This window comes from Lycium barbarum, chromosome 7, assembly GCF_019175385.1.
Source record: "Lycium barbarum isolate Lr01 chromosome 7, ASM1917538v2, whole genome shotgun sequence".
NCBI classification, from domain to species: domain Eukaryota; kingdom Viridiplantae; phylum Streptophyta; class Magnoliopsida; order Solanales; family Solanaceae; genus Lycium; species Lycium barbarum.
The window spans coordinates 16,088,041-16,110,597 of NC_083343.1; the positions used below are offsets into that span (position 1 = coordinate 16,088,041).

At 38.3% G+C, this 22,557-nt stretch overlaps 1 non-coding gene across 1 annotated transcript; it reads left to right on the top strand.

Annotated features, from left to right (window-relative positions):
* Positions 1-22,454: 22,454 nt before the first annotated feature.
* Positions 22,455-22,557, top strand: LOC132604692 (U6 spliceosomal RNA). The gene has a single exon (XR_009568805.1). It is a non-coding gene; the product is annotated as a U6 spliceosomal RNA (small nuclear RNA).

The following is a 22,557-nucleotide window of genomic DNA, read 5'->3' on the forward strand; positions in this document are numbered from 1 at the left end:
TGATTCTATTTAATATATAAGTTGTTTATGAAAATTATTGATGTGAAAATATTGGGAAAGGCCAAGGGCAAATTCGAAATTTGGAATTTGGGAATTAAATTTTCATGAAGTAGGCTTGGAAATTTAAGGGGGCCATTTGGCCATCCACTTTAATGGGCCAAGGCCCATGTGGGATTTTAAAATATGTAGAGAAAAAAGATGACAAATTCATCCACTTTAATGGGCCAAGGCCCATGTGGGATTTTAATATATGAAGAGCAAAGATGACAAATTCATCTCATTTTCAAGAACATTCAAGAAACACTTGAGGGAGAGAGAGAGACAAGGGCCTATTCGGCCAAGAACAAAGAACAAAAAATAAAATAAAATTGGAGCCTTCAACTTTGATGAAAAAAAATAATTTCTTCTAGTATTCCTACTAACTCAAAGACCCTCTTCAACGTGGTATAATTTTCGGGGCAAGAAAATACCTTTTGTGCCAAGTGGAAAATTCTAAAAAAAGGTAAGAATTCTATTTTTTTTTTATTATGAAAGACTTATATATGTTGTAGTGTGTGGAAATAAATGAAAAGTATGAAATTTGTGTGTTGTGGGTGGGTGTGTATGGCCGTGTGTATTAAGTTGGTGGAGGAACATGAATTAAATATATGTAGTATGTTAATTGTGTTATTGTGACCCTTGTGATGTAAATGGAAGACAAATAGTTCAAGTTGGCATGAAAATTGGTTGTTAAGTTGTTGTAGGAAAGTATGTGATTTTATTATAGTTTTATGTAATTATGGGAATGGAGTTGTTAAGGTGTAAATTGTTGTTGTTGTTGATGGAATTGGAAGATAAAAATGTGTTGTGAATGTTCGTGTCGAAGATTGGAGGTTTCGGGTGAGGTATGGTTTTTGGTGGGAGTGTCGGAATATTGTGTAGATTGTTTGAAATGTCCTTGAATTATGTTTGAATAATCTTGAGCTAGTAAATTAATATGTAAGTGGCAATATTGGCTTGGAATGCGTAGTTGAATTGAATGCTGATGAATTATGTAGAGAAGAAGGTTACTAATGTTAGAATATGTCTTAAATTGATTGTTGGTATTATTGGAATAATCGTTGGTATTGTTGATGATATTTTGGCCGAGTTAAATTTTCGGATTTGTTGTTGATGATATAGCCGAGTTGGATTCTCGGGGATGGTAGCATTTATAGGGGAAATGCTGCCGAAATTTCTGTAGAAAAAGTGTTGGTTGGAATTGAATTCTTAAGTGTTTATACCTAATGTTTGGTGCGCATTAATGTTGTTGTAGATCTTGTGGAGCCAAAGACTTAAATTCGGATTTGCGTAGAAAGCGGGCAAGGTACGTAAGGCTCACCTTTCTTTTTATGGCATGATCCCTATGAAGTGAACAAATGACATATATGTATGATTCCAAAGAAATTCTTGTTCTTAGAGCCATTAGGGTGGCCAATATCTTTGACCTCTATAAGCCGTTTCATATGGTTTCGATACGTATTCACGATTCCGAAGTTCTATTTGATAAGTTTCCGAGTTCGTCTACGATTTCTATTGCCCTATTGAGACAAGGATACGTAGTATGGTTGAGACTTTTGCATAATCGGATAATAAGCCAAGTATGAGAATTCATGTCCTTAAAATGATTTTGTAAGTATAAATGTTTCTAACTTTTGCATACAATCTTGGATCGGGCCGAACGTTCCTCGGCAATACTATAATACGTTTGTGGATCGGGCTGCACGTTCCGCAGCAATACAATGTACGATGTTTTACGAGTATGTGTGCATGAATCTGTTAGATATATGTATGATATATGATGTCGGCATGATGTCCAAAGACTTATTTGATGTGTTCCTAAATTGGCATTTAAGAGATAAGTGATATGATTAATGTCTTGATTTTCAAATGATAACACGTCCGACTACTCCGTTATGTTTTGATATACTTTGATATGTACACACGGTTCCAAAAGCTATATTTGATTTTACTGATCACGAGATCCGAAAGGTATTTAACATGATTGTTCCAAAATCTATTATATATATATATATATATATATATATATATATATATATATATATATATATATATATATATATATATATATATATATATATATATATATATATATGTGTGATTATTGCTTCAGTTTTCCAAAAAAAAAATGGCTCCTGAAATGTCCGTAAAGGTTTTGTGGTAAAATATTCGTAACTTTCCTATACTAGCTCAGATTGGTTTGAAACTTGTTCTGAACGTTCAGGTGTCGATAAGTATACCTATCTATCGGGTCTCGATTTATGTGTATATGGTTTCGCACTACTCTGTTCATGCAGCTTCAGTATGTCCTTCACTGAGCCCGGGCCAGGATATGATCTCGTGCGTACTCCTCTGCATTGTTCACCGCGTCCCTCTCACTTGCGGACCGGGGCACGTTATATATATATATGATATGTTGACATGATGATATGATGACGGGGTGGTGGCCAGGATGGCATATGATGACTCTATTCACCGCGTTCCGCAAAAGAGGGCCGGGGCATGTTACCTGCATATATGATACATGATATTGATATACATGATCCATGATTCACCGCGTCCCTCACCAAGGGCCGGGGCACATTATATGCTTACATGACGCATGATTTATCGCGTCCCTCACGGGAGGGCCGGGGCACGATATATGCTTACATGATACATGATTTACCGCGTCCCTCACAGGAGGGCCGGGGCACGTTATATGCATCTAGGATATATGATTCTGTCATGCATGATCTGTGTCTGGAAAGTGAGCTCTTTTGGCACTCTGGAAGAATCACTTATTTTCTGTACATTTTCTGACATATAACATCGGTATACGTGATTTGCGTCTGGAAGGTAAGTATCTTGGTATTCTGGACGGTGTACCTAGTTCTGTACTGTTATTCCGGTTATGATTCTGTTTTCTGTATTTCATGCCTTACATACTCAGTACATACTCCGTACTGACCCCCTTTCTTCGGGGGCTGCGTTTCATGCCCGCAGGTACAGACGCTTATTGTGGTGATCCGCCAGCCTAGGGTGTCCATTCTGCTACTTGGGAGTGCTCCTTTGGTCCAGAGCCCACACTTTTGGTACAGACTTTTCCATTGTATATTTATGTGTATATGACTATTCAGGGGTACGGCGGGGCCCTGTCCCGCCATATGATTCTGTTGTCTCTGATAGAGGCTTGTAGACATGTATGTGGGTCATGGGTCGCTATGATTCTGTTATGTGTGTGTAGTTTGCGTCTAAGTGGCTCCAGTTGCGGTGATAGCCTTAACGGCTGGTACGTGTATATATATATATATATTTATTTATTTATACGATACGTTTGTTATCTGCGACCACTTAAGACTATGTTCGATCTTAGCATCTTTATGAACTAATATATGTTGGACAAGAATAAATTATGGATATGTCGATCGGTTAGGTAAGTGTGTATGGGTGTCCAGCTCGGGCACTAGTCACGGCCTACGGGGTTGGGTCGTGACAAAGTGGTATCAGAGCGGTTTGTCCTCGGAATGTCTACAGGCCGTGTCTAGTAGGGTCTTGTTTATCGGTGTGTTGTGCACCACATCTATAAATAGGAGGCTACAGGACATTTAGGGTGTTACCTTTCTTTGGATCTCAGATCGTGCGATAGAGCTGTGCTATTAGGATGATTTCTTTCTGACCAACTGCTATGTTTTCAGTGATGCCTCCGAAGAAGGCGACGGCTGCCCTGAAGGGCAAAGCAGTGGCAGGAGAGACCAGCCAGGTACAGAGAGTCACTCGGGCTCGTGCTCAGATTATGCTCGATATTGCACCCCAGTCAGAGGGTTCTGCTACACCCCCACCAGAGGAGCCTGGAGCGGCTCCACCATTAGCTCCAGAGGCTCCAGCGCCCGAGCCTCCAGCTCCTCAGCCAGGGGCGGAGGATAAGGCGATGAGAGAGGCTGTGCAGTTATTGACGACATTAGTAGCAAGACAAGGTCGCAGACGCAGGCTAGGGGGTGATGATGTAGACAGACGTGACAGTTTGAGGGTCCGTGATTTCTTGACATGTAATCCCCCAGAGTTCTACGGGTCTAAGCCCGAAGAGGACCCCCAGGATTTCATTCGACAGATGCAGCGCACATTGAGACTGGTCAGGGCTTCTGAGACTGAGTCTGTCGAGCTAGCTTCACACAGATTGCGAGATATAGCGACTAATTGGTATGAGTCTTGGGAGCTTTCCAGAGGCGAGGATGCTCCCCCAGCCGTGTGGGATGAGTTTACAACAGCTTTTCTCAGCCACTTTTTGCCCCCAGAGTTGCGGCGGGCGAGAGTTGACAGATTTTTACAGCTGAGGCAGAGAGGTAGGAGTGTCCGAGAGTACAACGTAGAGTTTGATTCTCTGGCCAGATATGCACCTACCATTGTGGTTGATATGACTGACAGGATGCAATGATATGTGATAGGGTTGGATGATTACCTGGTTGATAGTTGTATGGCGATGGCATCTCAGTCCGGGATGGATATTGCACGGTTGCAGGCATACGCACAAGGTATGGAGGACCGACATAGAGGGCGTCAGCCAGATAGGGACTGTGATAGGAGACAACCCAAGAGGGTTAGATCAGCTGGGTATTCTGGGGAGTTTCGAGGCGGACAGCCTCAACAGTATGCTAGACAGTCTTCTCAGCCAGCGCGAAGCGCACCCCCACAGCCTACCGGTGAAAGATTTGATAGCATCGGATATTCAGGAGCTGGTCAAAGCTCTAGGGCTTACGGTTCGCAGGCGAGTAGAGGGGTCAGCCAGACGAGGCCACTTATGCCTCAGTGCTCCCAGTGCGGCAGGCGCCATCTGGGAGAATGCCGTCGCGCCACTGGTGCCTGTTTTTCTTGTGGCCGTCAGGGCCATGTTATGAGGGAGTGCCCATTTAGGGGTGGTCCAGGTGGTTCAGCCCAGCCCACCGGATCAGTTGCTGGTTCATCTTCCCCTTCTGTAGCTATGCGACCGACACCGGCAGGTCGCGGTAGAGGTCGAAGCGGAGCTCCCGATTCTAGCGGTCCTTCGAACCGCTTATATGCTTTGATCAGCCGACAGGACCAGGAGGCGTCACCAGATGTGGTTACAGGTATACCGTTGATCTCCTACTGAAATGTATATGCATCGATAGATTCCGATTTTATTTTATTATATATTTTTCCCCCTGATTACTAGAAGAACTGGGATAAAAATCCAAAATTGATAGGACCGTTTGAGGTAGTTATTCATACAGATAAAAAAGGTGAATGTTGAGAATTTGAAAGGGCTAACTCGGTAATTATACAATCAGAAAAATAAACGATCCTCTCTAGATCGGAGTGGGACCCGCTACGAAAACTTTTCGAAAATTGCTAAGACCCCGACTCGCCCTAGATTATCTGAAAAAGGTCGTGCGGGGTAGTGGGTGCAATTATACCGGCATTAACGCATCGAAATGCACGGAAGTTTTGAGGTTAAGCGTGCTAGGGCCAGAGCAATTTTGGGATGGGTGACCCCCTGGGAAGTACACCAAAATTTTCATAAATGTAGATATAAAAGACAGATGGGAAATCTGGGATAACCTAAAAGAAATTAGAATGTACCGAACGGTTAGAAACCCTAAGTAGGTCGGGTAGGCCAAGGCGGACTCGGCCGGTGAAGAAGAAGGAAGCGCAACGTAGTTCTGGAATCAGAGTGAGTTTGAATAGCATTTGGAAATGTTTTGTGAGAAAAATTGTAGTAAATACATAAGTATGCATAGGATATCCCGTTTATGACTGTACCGATCAGCAGGTGGGCCCCAACAACCAGTGTTGCGATATATGAAAGACATTAGCTGAAGGGAATTTGAGAGATAACAAGTAACATATGGTACAAATGTTACAGAGTAGATTGATACCGGTTCCACCACTAGTTAAGGCTGGAAAGTCCTAGCACAGTGATGTTCGGGAATGGAAAGAAAGTGAGTACGTAAAAAGGGGATAGCAATCGTAACGTTTGAGAAATGTTGAAGGAAAGAAAGAGACCTCCCCAAAGTATTATAATACGCCATGAGGCCGGTTCAATATTCGAGGACGAATGTTCTAAAGGGGGGGAGGATGTTATATCCCGTAATTTTGCACATTCGGATAAGGAAATATTTTGATTTTATTTAATATATAAGTTGTTTATGAAAATTATTGATGTGGAAATATTGGGAAAAGCCAAGGGCAAATTTGGAATTTGGGAATTAAATTTTCATGAAGTAGGCTTGGAAATTTAAGGGGGCCATTTGGCCATCCACTTTAATGGGCCAAGGCCCATGTGAGATTTTAAAATATGTAGAGAAAAAAGATGACAAATTCATCCACTTTAATGGGCCAAGGCCCATGTGGGATTTTAATATATGAAGAGAAAAGATGACAAATTCATCTCATTTTCAAGAACATTCAAGAAAAACTTGAGGGAGAGAGAGAGACAAGGGCCTATTCGGCCAAGAACAAAGAACAAAAAAAATAAAATTTGGAGCCTTCAACTTTGATGCAAAAAAATTATTTCTTCTAGTATTCCTACTAACTCAAAGACCCTCTTCAACGTGGTATAATTTTCGGGGCAAGAAAATACCTTTTGTGCCAAGTGGAAAATTCTAAAAAAAGGTAAGAATTCTATTTTTTTTTTATTATGAAAGACTTATATATGTTGTAGTGTGTGGAAATAAATGAAAAGTATGAAATTTGTGTGTTGTGGGTGTGTGTGTATGGCCGTGTGTATTAAGTTGGTGGAGGAACATGAATTAAATTTATGTAGTATGCTAATTGTGTTGTTGTGACCCTTGTGATGTAAATGGAAGATAAATAGTTCAAGTTGGCATGAAAATTGGTTGTTAAGTTGTTGTAGGAAAGTATGTGATTTTATTATAGTTTTATGTTATTATGGGAATGGAGTTGTTAAGGTGTAAATTGTTGTTGTTGTTGATGGAATTGGAAGATAAAAATGTGTTGTGAATGTTCATGTCGAAGATTGGAGGTTTCGGGTGAGGTATGGTTTTTGGTGGGAGTGTCGGAATATTGTGTAGATTGTTTGAAATGTCCTTGAATTATGTTTGAATAATCTTGAGCTAGTAAATGAATATGTAAGTGGCGATATTGGCTTGGAATGCGTAGTTGAATGGAATGCTAATGAATTATGTAGAGAAGAAGGTTACTAATGTTAGAATATGTCTTAAATTGATTGTTGGTATTATTGGAATAATCGTTGGTATTGTTGATGATATTTTGGCCGAGTTAAATTCTCGAATTTGTTGTTGATGATATAGCCGAGTTGGATTCTCGGGGATGGTAGCATTTATGGGGAAATGCTGCCGAAATTTCTGTAGAAAAAGTGTTGGTTGGAATTGAATTCTTAAGTGTTTATACCTAATGTTTGGTGCGCATTAATGTTGTTGTAGATCTTGTGGAGCCAAAGACTTAAATTCGGATTTGCGTAGAAAGCGGGCAAGGTATGTAAGGCTCACCTTTCTTTTTATGGCATGATCCCTATGAAGTGAACAAATGACATATATGTATGATTCCAAAGAAATTCTTGTTCTTAGAGCCATTAGGGTGGCCAATATCTTTGACCTCTATAAGCCGTTTCATATGGTTTCGATACGTATTCACGATTCCAAAGTTCTATTTGATAAGTTTCCGAGTTCATCTACGATTTCTATTGCCCTATTGAGACAAGGATACGTAGTATGGTTGAGACTTTTGCATAATCGGATAATAAGCCAAGTATGAGAATTCATGTCCTTAAAATGATTTTGTAAGTATAAATGTTTCTAACTTTTGCATACAATCTTGGATCGGGCCGAACGTTCCTCGGCAATACTATAATACGTTTGTGGATCGGGCTGCACGTTCCGCAGCAATACAATGTACGATATTTTACGAGTATGCGTGCATGAATCTGTTAGATATATGTATGATATATGATGTCGGCATGATGTCCAAAGACTTATTTGATATGTTCCTGAATTGGCATTTAAGAGATAAGTGATATGATTAATGTCTTGATTTTCAAATGATAGCACGTCCGACTACTCCGTTAAGTTTTGATATACTTTGATATGACACACGGTTCCAAAAGCTATATTTGATTTTACTCATCACGAGATCCGAAAGGTATTTAACATGATTGTTCCAAAATATGTTATATATATATATATATATATATATATATGTGATTATATCTTCAGTTTTCCAAAAATAAAAATGGCTCCTAAAATGTCCGTAAAGGTTTTGTGGTAAAATATTCGTAACTTTCCTATACTAGCTCAGATTGGTTTGAAACTTGTTCTGAACCTTCAGGTGTCGATAAGTATACCTATCTATCGGGTCTCGATTTATGTGTATATGGTTTCGCACTACTCTGTTCATGCAGCTTCAGTATGTCCTTCACTGAGCCCGGGCCAGGATATGATCTCGTGCGTACTCCTCTGCATTGTTCACCGCGTCCCTCTCACTTGCGGACCGGGGCACGTTATATATATGATATGTTGACATGATGATATGATGACGGGGTGGTGGCCAGGATGACATATGATGACTCTATTCACCGCGTTCCGCAAAAGAGGGCCGGGGCATGTTACCTGCATATATGATACATGATATTGATATACATGATCCATGATTCACCGCGTCCCTCACCAAGGGCCGGGGCACGTTATATGCATACATGACACATGATTTATCGCGTCCCTCACGGGAAGGCCGGGGCACGATCTATGCTTACATGATACATGATTTACCGCGTCCCTCACGGTAGGGCCGGGGCACGTTATATGCATCTAAGATATATGATTCTGTCATGCATGATCCATGTCTAGAAAGTGAGCTCTTTTGGCACTCTGGAAGAATCACTTATTTTCTGTACTTTTTCTGACATATAACATCGGTATACGTGATTTGCGTCTGGAAGGTAAGTATCTTGGTATTCTGGACGGTGTACCTAGTTCTGTACTGTTATTCCGGTTATGATTCTGTTTTCTGTATTTCATGCCTTACATACTCCGTACTGACCCCCTTTCTTCGGGGGATGCGTTTCATGCCCGCAGGTACAGACGCTTATTGTGGTGATCCGCCAGCCTAGGGTGTCCATTCTGCTACTTGGGAGTGCTCCTTTGGTCTGGAGCCCACACGTTTGGTACATACTTTTCCATTGTATATTTATGTGTATATGACTATTCAGGGGTACGGCGGGGCCCTATCCCGCCATATGATTCTGTTGTCTCTGATAGAGGCTTGTAGACATGTATGTGGGTCATGGGTCGCTATGATTCTGTTATGTCTGTGTAGTTTGCGTCTAAGTGGCTCCAGTTGCGGTGATAGCCTTAACGGCTGGTACGTGTATATATATATATATATATATATATATATATATATATATATATATATATATATATATATATATATATATATATATATATTTGTTTATACGATACGTTTGTTATCTGCAACCACTTAAGACTATGTTCGATCTTAGCATCTTTATGAACTAATATATGTTGGACAAGAATAAGTTATGGATATGTCGATCGGTTAGGTAAGTGTGTATGGGTGTCCAGCTCGGGCACTAGTCACGGCCTACGGGGTTGGGTCGTGACAATTACTATCTAATCCATTAAGGATGTTAGTATATATATATTCATCACTAAATACCATTTTTTTAACACTAAATATGAGTGAATCAAGTAGTTCTCTCACGACCCAACCCGCCATGACTGGCACCCAACTAAATCTTAGTGGGCAAACCAACACATAAGATCTCTATTCATTCAAGTCTGATTTTATATTAAACAAGTCAAACGATTATACTCATTCACGCATCAAATAAACTGAGTAAGTCATGCCATAAAATACTAAAGCAAGTGCGGAAGTCTAACTATTACGAATTCCCCAAAATTCAAAAGTCATCGTACAAGACTCTAAGCCAAAAACACGTCTAAGAACTGAAATCTGTCTAATAAATATCCATAATGTTCAGAATAAGAAAAGACATCATAAGTAGAAGATCTTCGGGCGGCCTGGCATGAGAAGGAGCTCACCCCAAAATCTGTCTGCAAATATCCTCCACGCTAGATGTGAGGACGAGTAGCGGTCTCTATATCAAAATCTGCACTCAAAGAATGCAGAAAGGTAGTATCAATACAAACACTATGTACCGGTAAGCATCATAGGCCGACTAAGATTAGTATCATGCATATCTCATGAAATCACTAAAATAAAAAAGCCAGTCAATCACACACGAATATCAATACATCACAACAAGTTAACCACAGACAAACACAACAAATCACCGAATTGCCAAGAATCACAAACACGTTAACTACAACGGAGATAAAAGTACACTATACCTCACTCGCTGTACACACATGTTATCTGATGTCACAGCTTAGTAGTCATGACTTGCAAGGGACCGATGGTGTCCATGTACCACTCGTTCCGGAACACTCCTAGGACCTGAGCACAACCTCAGCTCCGGAACCAACCTCGAACGCGGGATATAACAATAAACCTCTCATTTCTGGAACTATCCTCGGACCACGAGCCCATAATCTAGGCCATATATGTGCCTTGTCATACCTTTTACAGAACAGTGTTTCTTACCTTCTCAATATCCATATTCACCTCATCATTTCATGTCACAATACCCTCGAGAAGACTATATTAACTTCTCATCACAATACAACCACTGCAGATTAAATCACACAGGAATAATGGCATGAAGCCTACACAACATTCAATCATACACACATAGGATCTTAACCACACAATATCATGTAATGAATACTAGACATGCTTTCAATGAAATCACAACATACATTCAACTAACCAAAGTCTAACTCAAGTAAACCGTAACCTACCTCAGAGTAGAGCTGGAACAATGCCTGTTACTCTGCCACAGCCTTTCCTTTCCTCAAAGCTTCAATACGTTCACGGTCTAGAATTAAAAGACTCAATGAGTCACATTGCTCAATTTGCAAATACCAAGGCGAGAAATAGCCTTCCCTCTCCCCATTCTAAGGGTGGATGATTCTCTAGGTGGTAGACAACCTATCAAAAGCCCCTAATATTCATAAACCATCAATTTCTTCCACATTCTATCAAACATTCCCATCACAACAGTTTTCCCATGGCAAAGACACCAATTTTATAGAAACCTAGGCCTCCAATCACTTAGTTTGTGTCTCTAACTATTCAATTTATTATCAAGAGAAACTAACCAATGTATTTAGAGGAAAGATATGCGATAATAACCTTAACCCATCAGTTTAGGAGCTTTATTAACATTCTAGGGTTTCTATTTCAATTTCACCATTAAAGACCCATGGGGATGATTACAATAATGAAAGGGAAAGGAATGATAGAATGAAAAGCAATGGAACTTACCTCACAAGATTGTCTTGCCCTAGCTTGAAAATTCTCTCTAAGTGTTTGTTGGGAAGTGTGTTAGGGTGTTATGAATGAGAAAATAAAACTAAGGCATTTAAAACTCGGCTATTGCCTCCCGTCGACCGCTGTGGCGGTCGCTCCGCCGCTGTAGCGGTCCCGCTATAGCAGTCGAGTGACCGCTATAACGGTCCCCAACTTTCCCGCCTGACCGTTATGGCGGTCGGTTCACCGCTATAGCGGTAATCCCACCGCTGCAGTTGTCCATTTTGGGCAGTGAGGTCGGCTTTTTGTCCAGTTTTCCCCCTATCACCCCACATTTCATCCAAGGTCTCAAAACACAATACAACACATGCACACATATAAAAAGACGCCCTACGAATACACCCGCGGCCTCGAAATTCGCACTGGAGTCTTAAATTCCCATAACGACCGGAAGGGTCGTTACACCAAATGCCAATTAAGACACCGTTCGTCCCCGAACAGACTAGGATGAGAATCTAGGGAGGAGTTACCTGACTCGGCAAAAAGCTGAGGGTATTTGGTGCTCATATCCGACTCTGTTTCCCAAGTAGCTTCTTCCACTGTTCGATTCTTCCGTTGAACTTTCACAGAAGCTATTTCCTTGGACCTCAACTTGCGAACATCCCTGTCTAAGATAGCAATAGGCTCTTCCTCGTACGACATACTTTCATCTAATAACACCGAATCGCAACGGATAATATAGGAACCATCACCATGGTAACTCTTCAACATCGACACATGGAACATCGGATGAACGCCTGATAAACCTGTAGGTAAAGCCAACTTGCAAGCCACCTCGCCACACGTTTGAGAACCTCAAACGGACTAATGAACCTCGGGCTAAGCTTGCCCTTCTTTCCAAACCTCATCACACCTTTCATGGGTGAGACCTTCAATAACACTTGCTCCCCTTCCTCAAACTCAAGATCTCGGACCTTGCGATCCGCATACTCTTTCTGCCCATTCTGTGCTGCCAACAGCTTGGCTTGAATCACCTTCACCTTCTCTAGAGACTCTCTCAGAAGATCAGTGCCCCAAGGCCTTACCTCAAATGCATCGAACCACCCAATAGGAAACCCACACCTCCTTCCATACAACACCTCAAACGGAGCCATATCAATGCTAGAGTGATAGCTATTATTGTAAGCAAATTCAGATAAGGGTAAGAACTGATCCTAATGCCCGCCGAAATCTATCACACACGCACGAAGCATATCCTCCAGAACCTGAATAGTCCGCTCAGACTGCCCGTCAGTCTGAGAATGGAAGGTTGTGCTAATATCTAACCTCGTACCTAACTCCTTATGCAAACACTTCCAAAACCTGGATATGAACGTGGTATCCCTATCGGACATGATGGAGATAGGAACCCCGTGGAGTCTAAGTACCTCCCGAATGTAAACTTTAGCCAACTTCTCTGCATCATAAGTTATCTTCACTGGAATAAAGTGAGCAGACTTAGTCAACCTGTTAACAATAACCTTGATAGAGTCAAACTTGTCGAGTGTCTTCGGAAGACCCACTACGAAATCCATGGCTATTCTTTCCCATTTCCATTCAGGAATAGGCATTCTCTGCAATGTACCCCCAGGTTTCTGATGTTCATACTTCACCTATTGGTAATTTAGGCAGTGCACAACAAACTCTACAATATCCCGCTTCATTCTGGTCCACCAGTAATGTTGCGTCAAGTCACGATACATCTTAGTGACACTAGGGTGGATAGAATACCTCAAACTATGAGCCTCTATCAGAATGGTCTTAATCAAGTCGCCCACACGTGGCACACAGACTCGCCCTTTGATTCGCAACACGCCCTCCTCATCAATCACGGCCTCCTTGGCCTCACCACGCAACACTTTGTCTCGTATTTTACATAGCTTAGCATCTTCGAACTGCTTAGCCTTGATCTGCTCCAAAAATGATGAACGAGCCTCAACACAAGCCTACACCTTGCCTGTGTTAGAGATATCCAGTCTCATAAAACTATTAGCCAGAGTCTGCATCTTTCTAGCCAACGGACGCTCAGAAGAAATTAAACGAGCTAGGCTTCCCATACTAGCCGACTTCCGGCTCAGTGCATCAGCTACCACATTAGCCTTACCAGGGTGATACAAGATGGTGATGTCATAGTCCTTCGGCAGTTCCATCCACCTCCACTGTCTAGAATTCAGATCTTTCTGAGTGAACACATGCTGCAAACTGCGATGGTCTGTGTACACTTTACAATGGACACCATACAAGTAGTGCCTCCAGATTTTCAATGCAAACACCACCGCTGCCAACTCTAGATCATGAGTAGGATAGTTCTTCTCATGCACCTTCAACTGCCAAGAAGCATAAGCAATCACCTTTTTTTCCTGCATCAAAACAACACCCAAACCAGAACGTGAAGCATCACAATAAACAAAATCCTTGCCCTCAACGGGCAATGCCAAAATCGGTGCTGTAGTCAATAATGTTTTGAGCTTTTAAAAGCTCTCCTCACACTTGTCGGGCTACTAGAACGGAACCTCTTTCTGAGTAGAACAGAACCTCCTTCTGAGTAAAACGGGTCATATGAGAAGCAATCGAAGCAAACCCTTCACAAACCGATGATAGTAGCTAGCCAGACCCACAAAACTATGAACCTCGGTCACTGTTGTGGGCTTAGCCTATTCTTAACTACCTGAATTTTCTGAGGATCCACCATAGTACCCTCTTTCGAAATAACATGCCCTAAGAAAGACACAGAAGAAGGGGAAAGGAATGATAGAATGAAAAGCAATGGAACTTACCTCACAAGATTGTCTTGCCCTAGCTTGAAAATTCTCTCTAAGTGTTTGTTGGGAAGTGTGTTGAGGTGTTATGAATGAGAAAATAAAACTAAGGCATGTAAAACTCAGTTATTACCTCCCGTTGACCGCTGCGGCGGTCGCTCCGCCGCTGCAGCGGTCCCGCTATAGCGGTCAAGTGACCGCTATAGTGGTCCCCAACTTTCCCGCCTGACCGCTATGGCGGTCGGTTCACCGCTATAGCGATAATCCCACCGCTGCAGATGTCCATTTTGGGCAGTGAGGTTGGCTTTCTGTCCAGTTTTTCCCCTATCACCCCACATTTCATCCAAGGCCTCAAAACACAATACAACACATGCACACATATAAAAACACGCCCTACGAATCCACCCGCGGCCTCCGAATTCCCAATGGAGTCCTAAATTCCCATAACGACCGGAAGGGTCGTTACAAGTTTGCATCAAATTACTTAATGATCACTCGATTTAGTACATACTGACTTAGTAGATCATCTCTCTTGACTCAAAATATGTCAAATTGATTAAGTATTATACATTGATCACTAAATATTGTTGATTTCCTTTGTTTATCACTAAATATGGGTGAATCAAGTAGTTCACATCAATTCACTCTAATGATCACTCAATTTAATGCATACTGACTTAGTAGATCATCTTTCCTGACTCAAAAGATATCAAATTGATTAAGTATTATACATTGAGTCTTAAATATCGTTGATTTCCTTTGTTTATTACTAAATATGGGTGAATCAAGTAGTTTACATCAATTCACTCCAATGATCACTCGATTTGGTGCATATTAGCTTAGTAGATCATCTTTCCTGACTCAAAGTACATCACATTGATTAAGTATTATACATTGATCACTAAATATCGTTGATTTCCTTTGTTTATTACTAAATATGGGTGAATCAAGTAGTTCACATCAATTCACTCTGATGATCATTGGATTTAGTGCATACTGACTTAGTATATGATCTTTCTTGACTCAAAATACCATCAAATTGATTAAGTATTATATATTGATCACTACATATCGTTGATTTCCTTTGTTTATCACTAAATATCATTGATTCCCTTTGTTGATTACTAAATAAGGGTGAATCAAGTAGTATCCGTTGCAACAACTGTAATATATGTTGCAGCAAGTGTAGTATCTGTTGTAGCAAGTGATATACCTGTTCCAACAAGATACTAGTTCCTACAACAAGTCTTGTTAATTGTTTGATAAAACCCAACAAGTTACAGAGCTGTTGCAACAGATTCTTTACTTGTTGAAAACTGTTCAGCAATTTATTAACAAGAATACACACATTTGTGATTTGAACACGATCAATATATCATATAAACCAAGTTCACAAACACCAAGAACATAAATTATCATTCTAAAAAAGAACAATATTAAAATGTCATAAAATTTCCAAAAAATTACTATTTTTGTGCCAGTTGTTTTGCATAAGGAGCATTTGTTTTTCCTCGTTCGCAATGATTCCCCGATTCCACGCCTCCTCTTTGTCCACCTTCTTCCGGATTTTCTAGGATCAACATATGGCGGAGGTATCTCTCTCTCTCTAATTCAAAACTTCTTTTCAAGAATTTTTTTTGGGGGTTGGGTGATGCAAAAATAAAAAAATAAAAACTTTTTTCAAAACTTTTTTTTTAAATAATTTTTTTTTGGGTGGGTGAATGGAGTAAGAAACCAAAGAAAAATAAATTACTTTTCAAGATTTATTTTGCAGGGAGGGGGGGGGGGGTTGGAGGATGGGGTGGGGGTGGTGCAAAAAATCAAAAACAAAAACTTTTCAAATTTTTTCTTTTTAAATTTTTTTTTTTGGGAGGGTAGGGGTGGTGCCAAAAAAAAAAAAAAACTTTTCAAAATCTTTTTTAAAAAAATATTTTTTTGGTAGGGTTTGGGGGTGGGGGGCAAGGGCGGGGGGAGGGGTGGATGGGTTGGGGGTAGTGCAAAAAACCAAAAACAAAAAATTTTCAAAACTTTTTTTTAAAATAAGATTAGTTTTTTTGGAGGGTGGGGGGTGGTGGGGCGGGGCGGAGGGGGTGGGTGGTACAAAAAACAAACAAAAAAATATTTTCAAAATCTTTTTTTAAAAAATATTTTTTTTGGGGGGTGGGGGTGGTGCAAAAAACCAAAAAAAAAAATCTTTTCAATTTTTTTTTTAAAATAAAATTAATTTTTTTTGGAGGGTGGGGGGTGGTAGGGTGCGAGGGTGGGTGGTACAAAAAAACAAAAATAAAAAAAACTTTTCAATTTTTTTTTATTTTAAAAAATCATTTTTTTTTGTGGGGGGCAAGGGCAGGGGGCTGGGGGAGGGAGGGGGTGGGGACGGTGGCGTGGGGGGCAGGGGGTATTTTATGATCTATATGGGTTGAGTCAAAGTGTTAAAAACAAAACTTTGAGGCAAAGTGTAAAAAACAAAGCTTGGGGTCAAAGTGTTAAAAATATAACTTTGGGGCAAGTCAAAAATCCTTAATCACTAATCCAAAGTTTATCACCCCTACTCAATTAAAAAAACTAGAGTTACCCCAACTCAATTTTTAAACTTTTTTGTCACCTGTAATTAAAAGCCCCTACTCTCCTTCTGCTACTGTGAGAATGAAACAATGAATGATGGTGACACGGTGTACATACAGAGATATGGTGGTGTTTGAGAGGAATTTTTGAATCCCCGAGGGAATACATAATTATATTGTTATACAAAACATATACATTATTTATACGCCATTATAAAAATGCATATGTAGTATATAATTAAGAGATAAGGGTCAAAAATACATCCTAGCTATCACTTTTTTTTTTTAGTTTCACATCTAAACTATCATAAGGTTGAGAAAACTACCTAAACTATCACTATCTAGTTTGCAAAACACACCTGAACTAAATGTGTGAACTCACTCTCCAAAAGGCAAGTGAAACTGAAATTTTCTCAAAAAAATTGTCCACACGGCATAAGTAATGCTATGGTGGCGCCTACATGGAAATTAAAAAGTTAATATTGTTTTATAAAAAAAAATGGTATATATATATATATATTTTAAAAACTGTATTATTTTGTTTATAAAAATCAGCATTTAAAAAAAAAAAAACAAATCTGGATTTAAAAAAAAAAATCCAGAAAAAAATATTTTTTGTAAAAAAATATCAATAAATTTAGAAAATCAGAAAAAAATGATTTAAAAACATGTGAAAACTAAATAATCAGTTTCTTTTTTAAAAAAAAAAAAAAACTTTTCCATTTTTTAAACTATTTGTTTTTATTTTCTATAATTTTTTTTACAAAAATTATTATTTTTCAGTTTATTTTTTAAAACAAATAGTTTTTTTTTTAATTTCCATGTGGGTGCCATTGTGACATCATTTATCCACATGGACAACACTTAGCAACATTTTTATATAAATTGGAGAGTGTAGATCACATGCCATTCAAGAATAATTTGAGGTGTGTTTTGCAAACTAGATAGTGATAGTTTAGGTAGTTTTCTCAACCTTCTGATAATTTAGGTATGAAAATCAAAAAACAATAATAGTTGGGGTGTGTTTTTGACCCTTATCTCTATAATTAATGTATAATAACGTATAAGGATGTATATGTAAAGTTACAAAAGAAGTTGAGTAATTTATACATAGCTATACAGAGTAGATATACTATCTATACACTGCTATTTGAGTTGATGTATGTGTTAATCATGATTATACAAAATATATACATTATATATAAAAAAATATGTAATATTTATATAATGATACGACAACTGCAAACTAGATGCACGGGCTGTATATATGGGTATTTCCCCTATTTTTTTTAACATTTTTTGCACGGGTTGTCCTTCTTTTGGGGCGGTCTTTAATTTTTTCCCTTCGCTTAAAAAAGTGACTGAAAAAACTCCGAAGTTCTAGGTTTGAATTCACGCTCAGTAAAAAATAATAATTTTGCAAGGCAAGACTTTTGCAAAAAAGTTGCCTTATGCGGCAGACTTTGCCTGAAGGCATAACTAAAAGTTTGCCTTACAAGGCAAATTCTGCCGTCTCCGGTATAGGTTAAAAGAAACCTATGCCTTGCAAATTATTATTATTTTTCGATTATGCTGGGTTTCGAACCCAGAACTTCAGGGTATTTTCGATTACCTTTTTAAGAGAAGGACAAATATTATAAACCAGCGAATTAAGGGACAAAAATTAAAGACCAGTCGCTATGAAGACAATCGTGCAAATTGCCCTTTGTTTAACTTGATGACATTTATCTGGAGAGGCCCAACAATCAGAAACCCACTAGGAGTGTACACGGACCGGGTTGGTTCGTATTTTTTAAAGACCAAACCAAACCAATTGCATCGGGTTTTTAATCTATACACCAAACCAAACCAACAAAAGTCGGGTTTTTCAACCTCGGATTGTCTCGGTTTTTTCGAGTTGCTCGGGTTTTTCGGGTTTTCCGGGTTTTTTCGGGTAAAGTCTTCATACAAAACATATAACTTGTACTTCAAATATTTCTTTAGTCCTAGTAAGATACGACTATCTAATTAAGATATTTATGAAGAAAATAACACAAAACGTGATGAGAGATGACATTGTACTAAAATATTCAACGAAAAAAATTAATGAAATTGCATAAAATAACATTATCATAATCTAAAAGTACTAAGTCATGCTACAATAAATACAACTAATTTATAAGACATGTAGAAAATGATTATAATCTTAGGGGTCGTTTGGTTCAAAAACAAATTACGCTGGGATAAGTTATGCTGGAATTAATTACGTTGGGATAAGTTATGCTGGGATTAGTTATTCTGGAGTTATTTTTTATTGACTGTTTGGTATGTTGGACTAAAAATATTATACATTGAATAATTTCTAAAAAGAAGAGGTTTCTTTCTTATCCCGGGATAACTTATCCTGGGATAACTTATTCCACCCTGTGGTAGGTATAAGTTATCCCAGCACTATTTTTACTCCTGGGATAACTTATCCCATGATTACTAACCAAACGAGGGATAAGAAATTGCTAAATTCTTATCCCAGGACTATTTATGTTTATCCTTCATACCCAAACGACCCCTTAAAGTACTAAGTCATGCTAAAATAAGTACGACTGATAAGTATTAATTATATGACTAGATATTGAAGAAAAAAAAGAAAATTAAGTTATGTATTTTCACTTTCTAAACTAATATAAAACTAAAGAGTAGATATCAAAATTATTGTCATTCCAGTGTTAGATATGAATTTCTTCTATTAGCATTAGTATTGATTTGATTTTTGTTGAGTTTTATTTGAGTTACTAATATCATTGAGCTATAAAACTCATTAAACCATTCAAAATTCTAATTCCAAGCTTGAAATAATATTTTAAAAGACAAAAAACTATAAAAAAGTTAAAGAAACATTTATAAATTACATTATAAATAAATATTTCTATGTATAAAATATGTTTGAAATTTTATAGATGTAATGTCGGGTTGGTTTGATTCGGTTTGACTTGTTTTTAGCTAAATCCAAACCAAACCAAACTAATAGTGTTCGGGTTTTCTTTTTAAAACCAAACCAAGTCAAACCAAACCACTGGTCGAGTTTTTTCTCGGTTTGGTTCGAATTATTAGTTTGGTGCGATTTGTCGGTTTGATTTGTACACTCCTAAAACCCACAAAGCAGCTCAGGGTCATGATGCATAAATTCCTTATTAATATAACTAGAAGTCTAGAATCCTATTTTAATATCAGGTTTGGACTTGTACCTCATATTACCTATAGATGTACACATGTCCAACTAATTTTTGACAAGAAAAAATCATGCATCTTGATTGATTCCACGGGATCAACAACCTTTGTTACATGAATATGGAGTAGATAGTTCTCTTTTGTGTACTTCAAAAAGATTCTATATCCATTTTATAGTTTTATTTTCTATCAACTTATATAATTCATTTGAAAATTATCCTCGCAGAAGATGTTTAGTTTTAAAGAGGATCTAGCTAATTTAAAATTCGAATTATTGTGCACAAACAAAAAATTGTTCTTTTCATGATCTTGTAAGTAGTATTTATATTTTTTGTCCTCATGTGCACGCATAAACCTTATGCAACGAATTAATAAGCGGTTGAACCAGTTATTTACTTTTATAAAGAGACACTTCACCAAACTTAGATAAAAAGTACTAATTTCTTACAGAAGAAAATTATCTGACTGGTATTTCTTTCTTCTTCTTCATATAAAAGCTTAACATAGTAAGGATGAATTTGTTCCTTGTAGCATTATTATTACTACAACCTTATCCAACCTCACCCAATTCCGCATCCAATCACGAGACGAGAAAAATAGTCTAGTTATAAAGGTAATTCACTATGAATCAGTCAAATCGCCTTTCTACAATGCAAAACTCATACTCGAAGATCGTGCGAGAAGAATAAATGAGAGATCAGAGGCTCGGAATTCACATCTCATGATCGTCTCAAAATGATCTGAGAGAATTACAACATGTAAACTATAAGCCTCTGACCTCTGATTCATTCTTCTCGCACGATCTTTGAGTATGAGTTTTAGATTGTACAAGTGTGATTTGACTGATTCATGGTGAATTGCCTTAAGAACTGGACTATTTTTTTTGGTATCATGATTGGATGCAGAAGTGGGTATGGTTACATAAGGCTGTTGTAATAACAACGCTACAAGAAACAATTTCATCATTTTGAGAAATTAAAAGGAGAGCTGTTGATTTTTTTCCCTTTTGCTTGAATAATAGAGACTGGTAAAAAGAAATAGGGTGCATGGAGCCATGTGAATAGTTTCTTTTTATAGATGCATAATTCTTTCTGGTGATCTAATTGAATGCATCTTTTTTCTTTGAGTTAACTACTGATTTAACAACTTTGGTACATACTTTTTGAGTTTTTATCGGAGCACACATTTTATGAGTGCATATTTATAGAGTTCATTCAAAGTTGATGAAGTAAACATTATATAAAATTGAAAGAAGAAAAATTAGAGGTATCAAGAGGAGAAGAAAGTCGTGTATGCAAACTTAGCAAATTGTCTCTGACTTTGTAAACAAGTGGAAAAATTAAATGACTAGTTTTTTGGAAAAAGGCTCAACTTAAATCACAATATAATGATCATTTTTGAAGAATATATATTATTGATTAGTTTTTGAAAAAATATATGTATAATGATTAGCTTTTGGAAATGGTTATTTATACGGCGTACCCATGTCATCAACATAGTTTACTCTGGCCTCCAGCGGCGGAGCCAGAATTTTCCCTGAGGGGGTTCAAAATATAAAAAAGTAAACACATGAAGAAGTCTAAGGGGGTTCAACATCTACTATATATATATATATATAAAATAATTTTAACCTTGTAAAAACAGTATTTTTTTCCACCGAGGGATGAACCCCCTCGGCTCTATGTGGCTCCGCCACTGCTAGCCTCTAGGCATAACTTGTTGAGTTTCATATCTACTGGGATTTTAAAAATGAACATTCTGGTCTTCATTAATCCCTACTTCACGAGTTAGTTTTTGGAGTTGAGTTAGACCCAAAGTTCATTTTATTTACCATAATTCTCTCTAGCATCACACCTATCCAGCTATATGCTTGTCGGTCTTTACTTTTTACTCTTCGTAACAAATAACTTTTTTTGCGGGGAATAAGAATATATTTTTGTATCATTATATCCCACCAGTTGCGGACAAAAATTAAAGACCAATCCATTTGAAGGGCAACAATTAAAGCCCAGGCCATTTGAAGGACAAAACTTGCAATTTCTTTGGTATCCAAATGTATAGTCAAGAATTGAAGAAATTGCATGGTTTGCCCTTCGAAATCGAGCTTATGCCTACTGAGAAATATGTTCTTTAAGGCTCCCGACATAACTTATAGGATATTATGATGCAAAAAATAGACTTATGTCTCACGAAAAAACTATCTGTCTTGAGAGACAAATATTGAACTCCAGAACAAAATAGGGCAAAGGTACAATTGACCCTCGAGAAGTTCTCCATAATCGAAGTAAAATAAGGAGCCCAGGCCCCTTATGTTTCTCAAGTCCAAGCACAACTGGGCTTCATTCAGATGGAACGAAAAGAATAAGAAACAGGAGTCCAGGCTTCTGTTAGCAAAAAACCCCCCAACAAGCTATTTGTCCCTTATCGTCTACAAAAAGCTTCTTCATTGTGTATGTATAGCATAACCATAACAGGTGTGGTTGTCCCTTCGGGGATATCCAATAAAATTAGAATGATACAGAGAAGATTAGCATGACCGTTGCGTAAGGATGACATGCACAAATTGAGAAATGGTTTAATTTTTT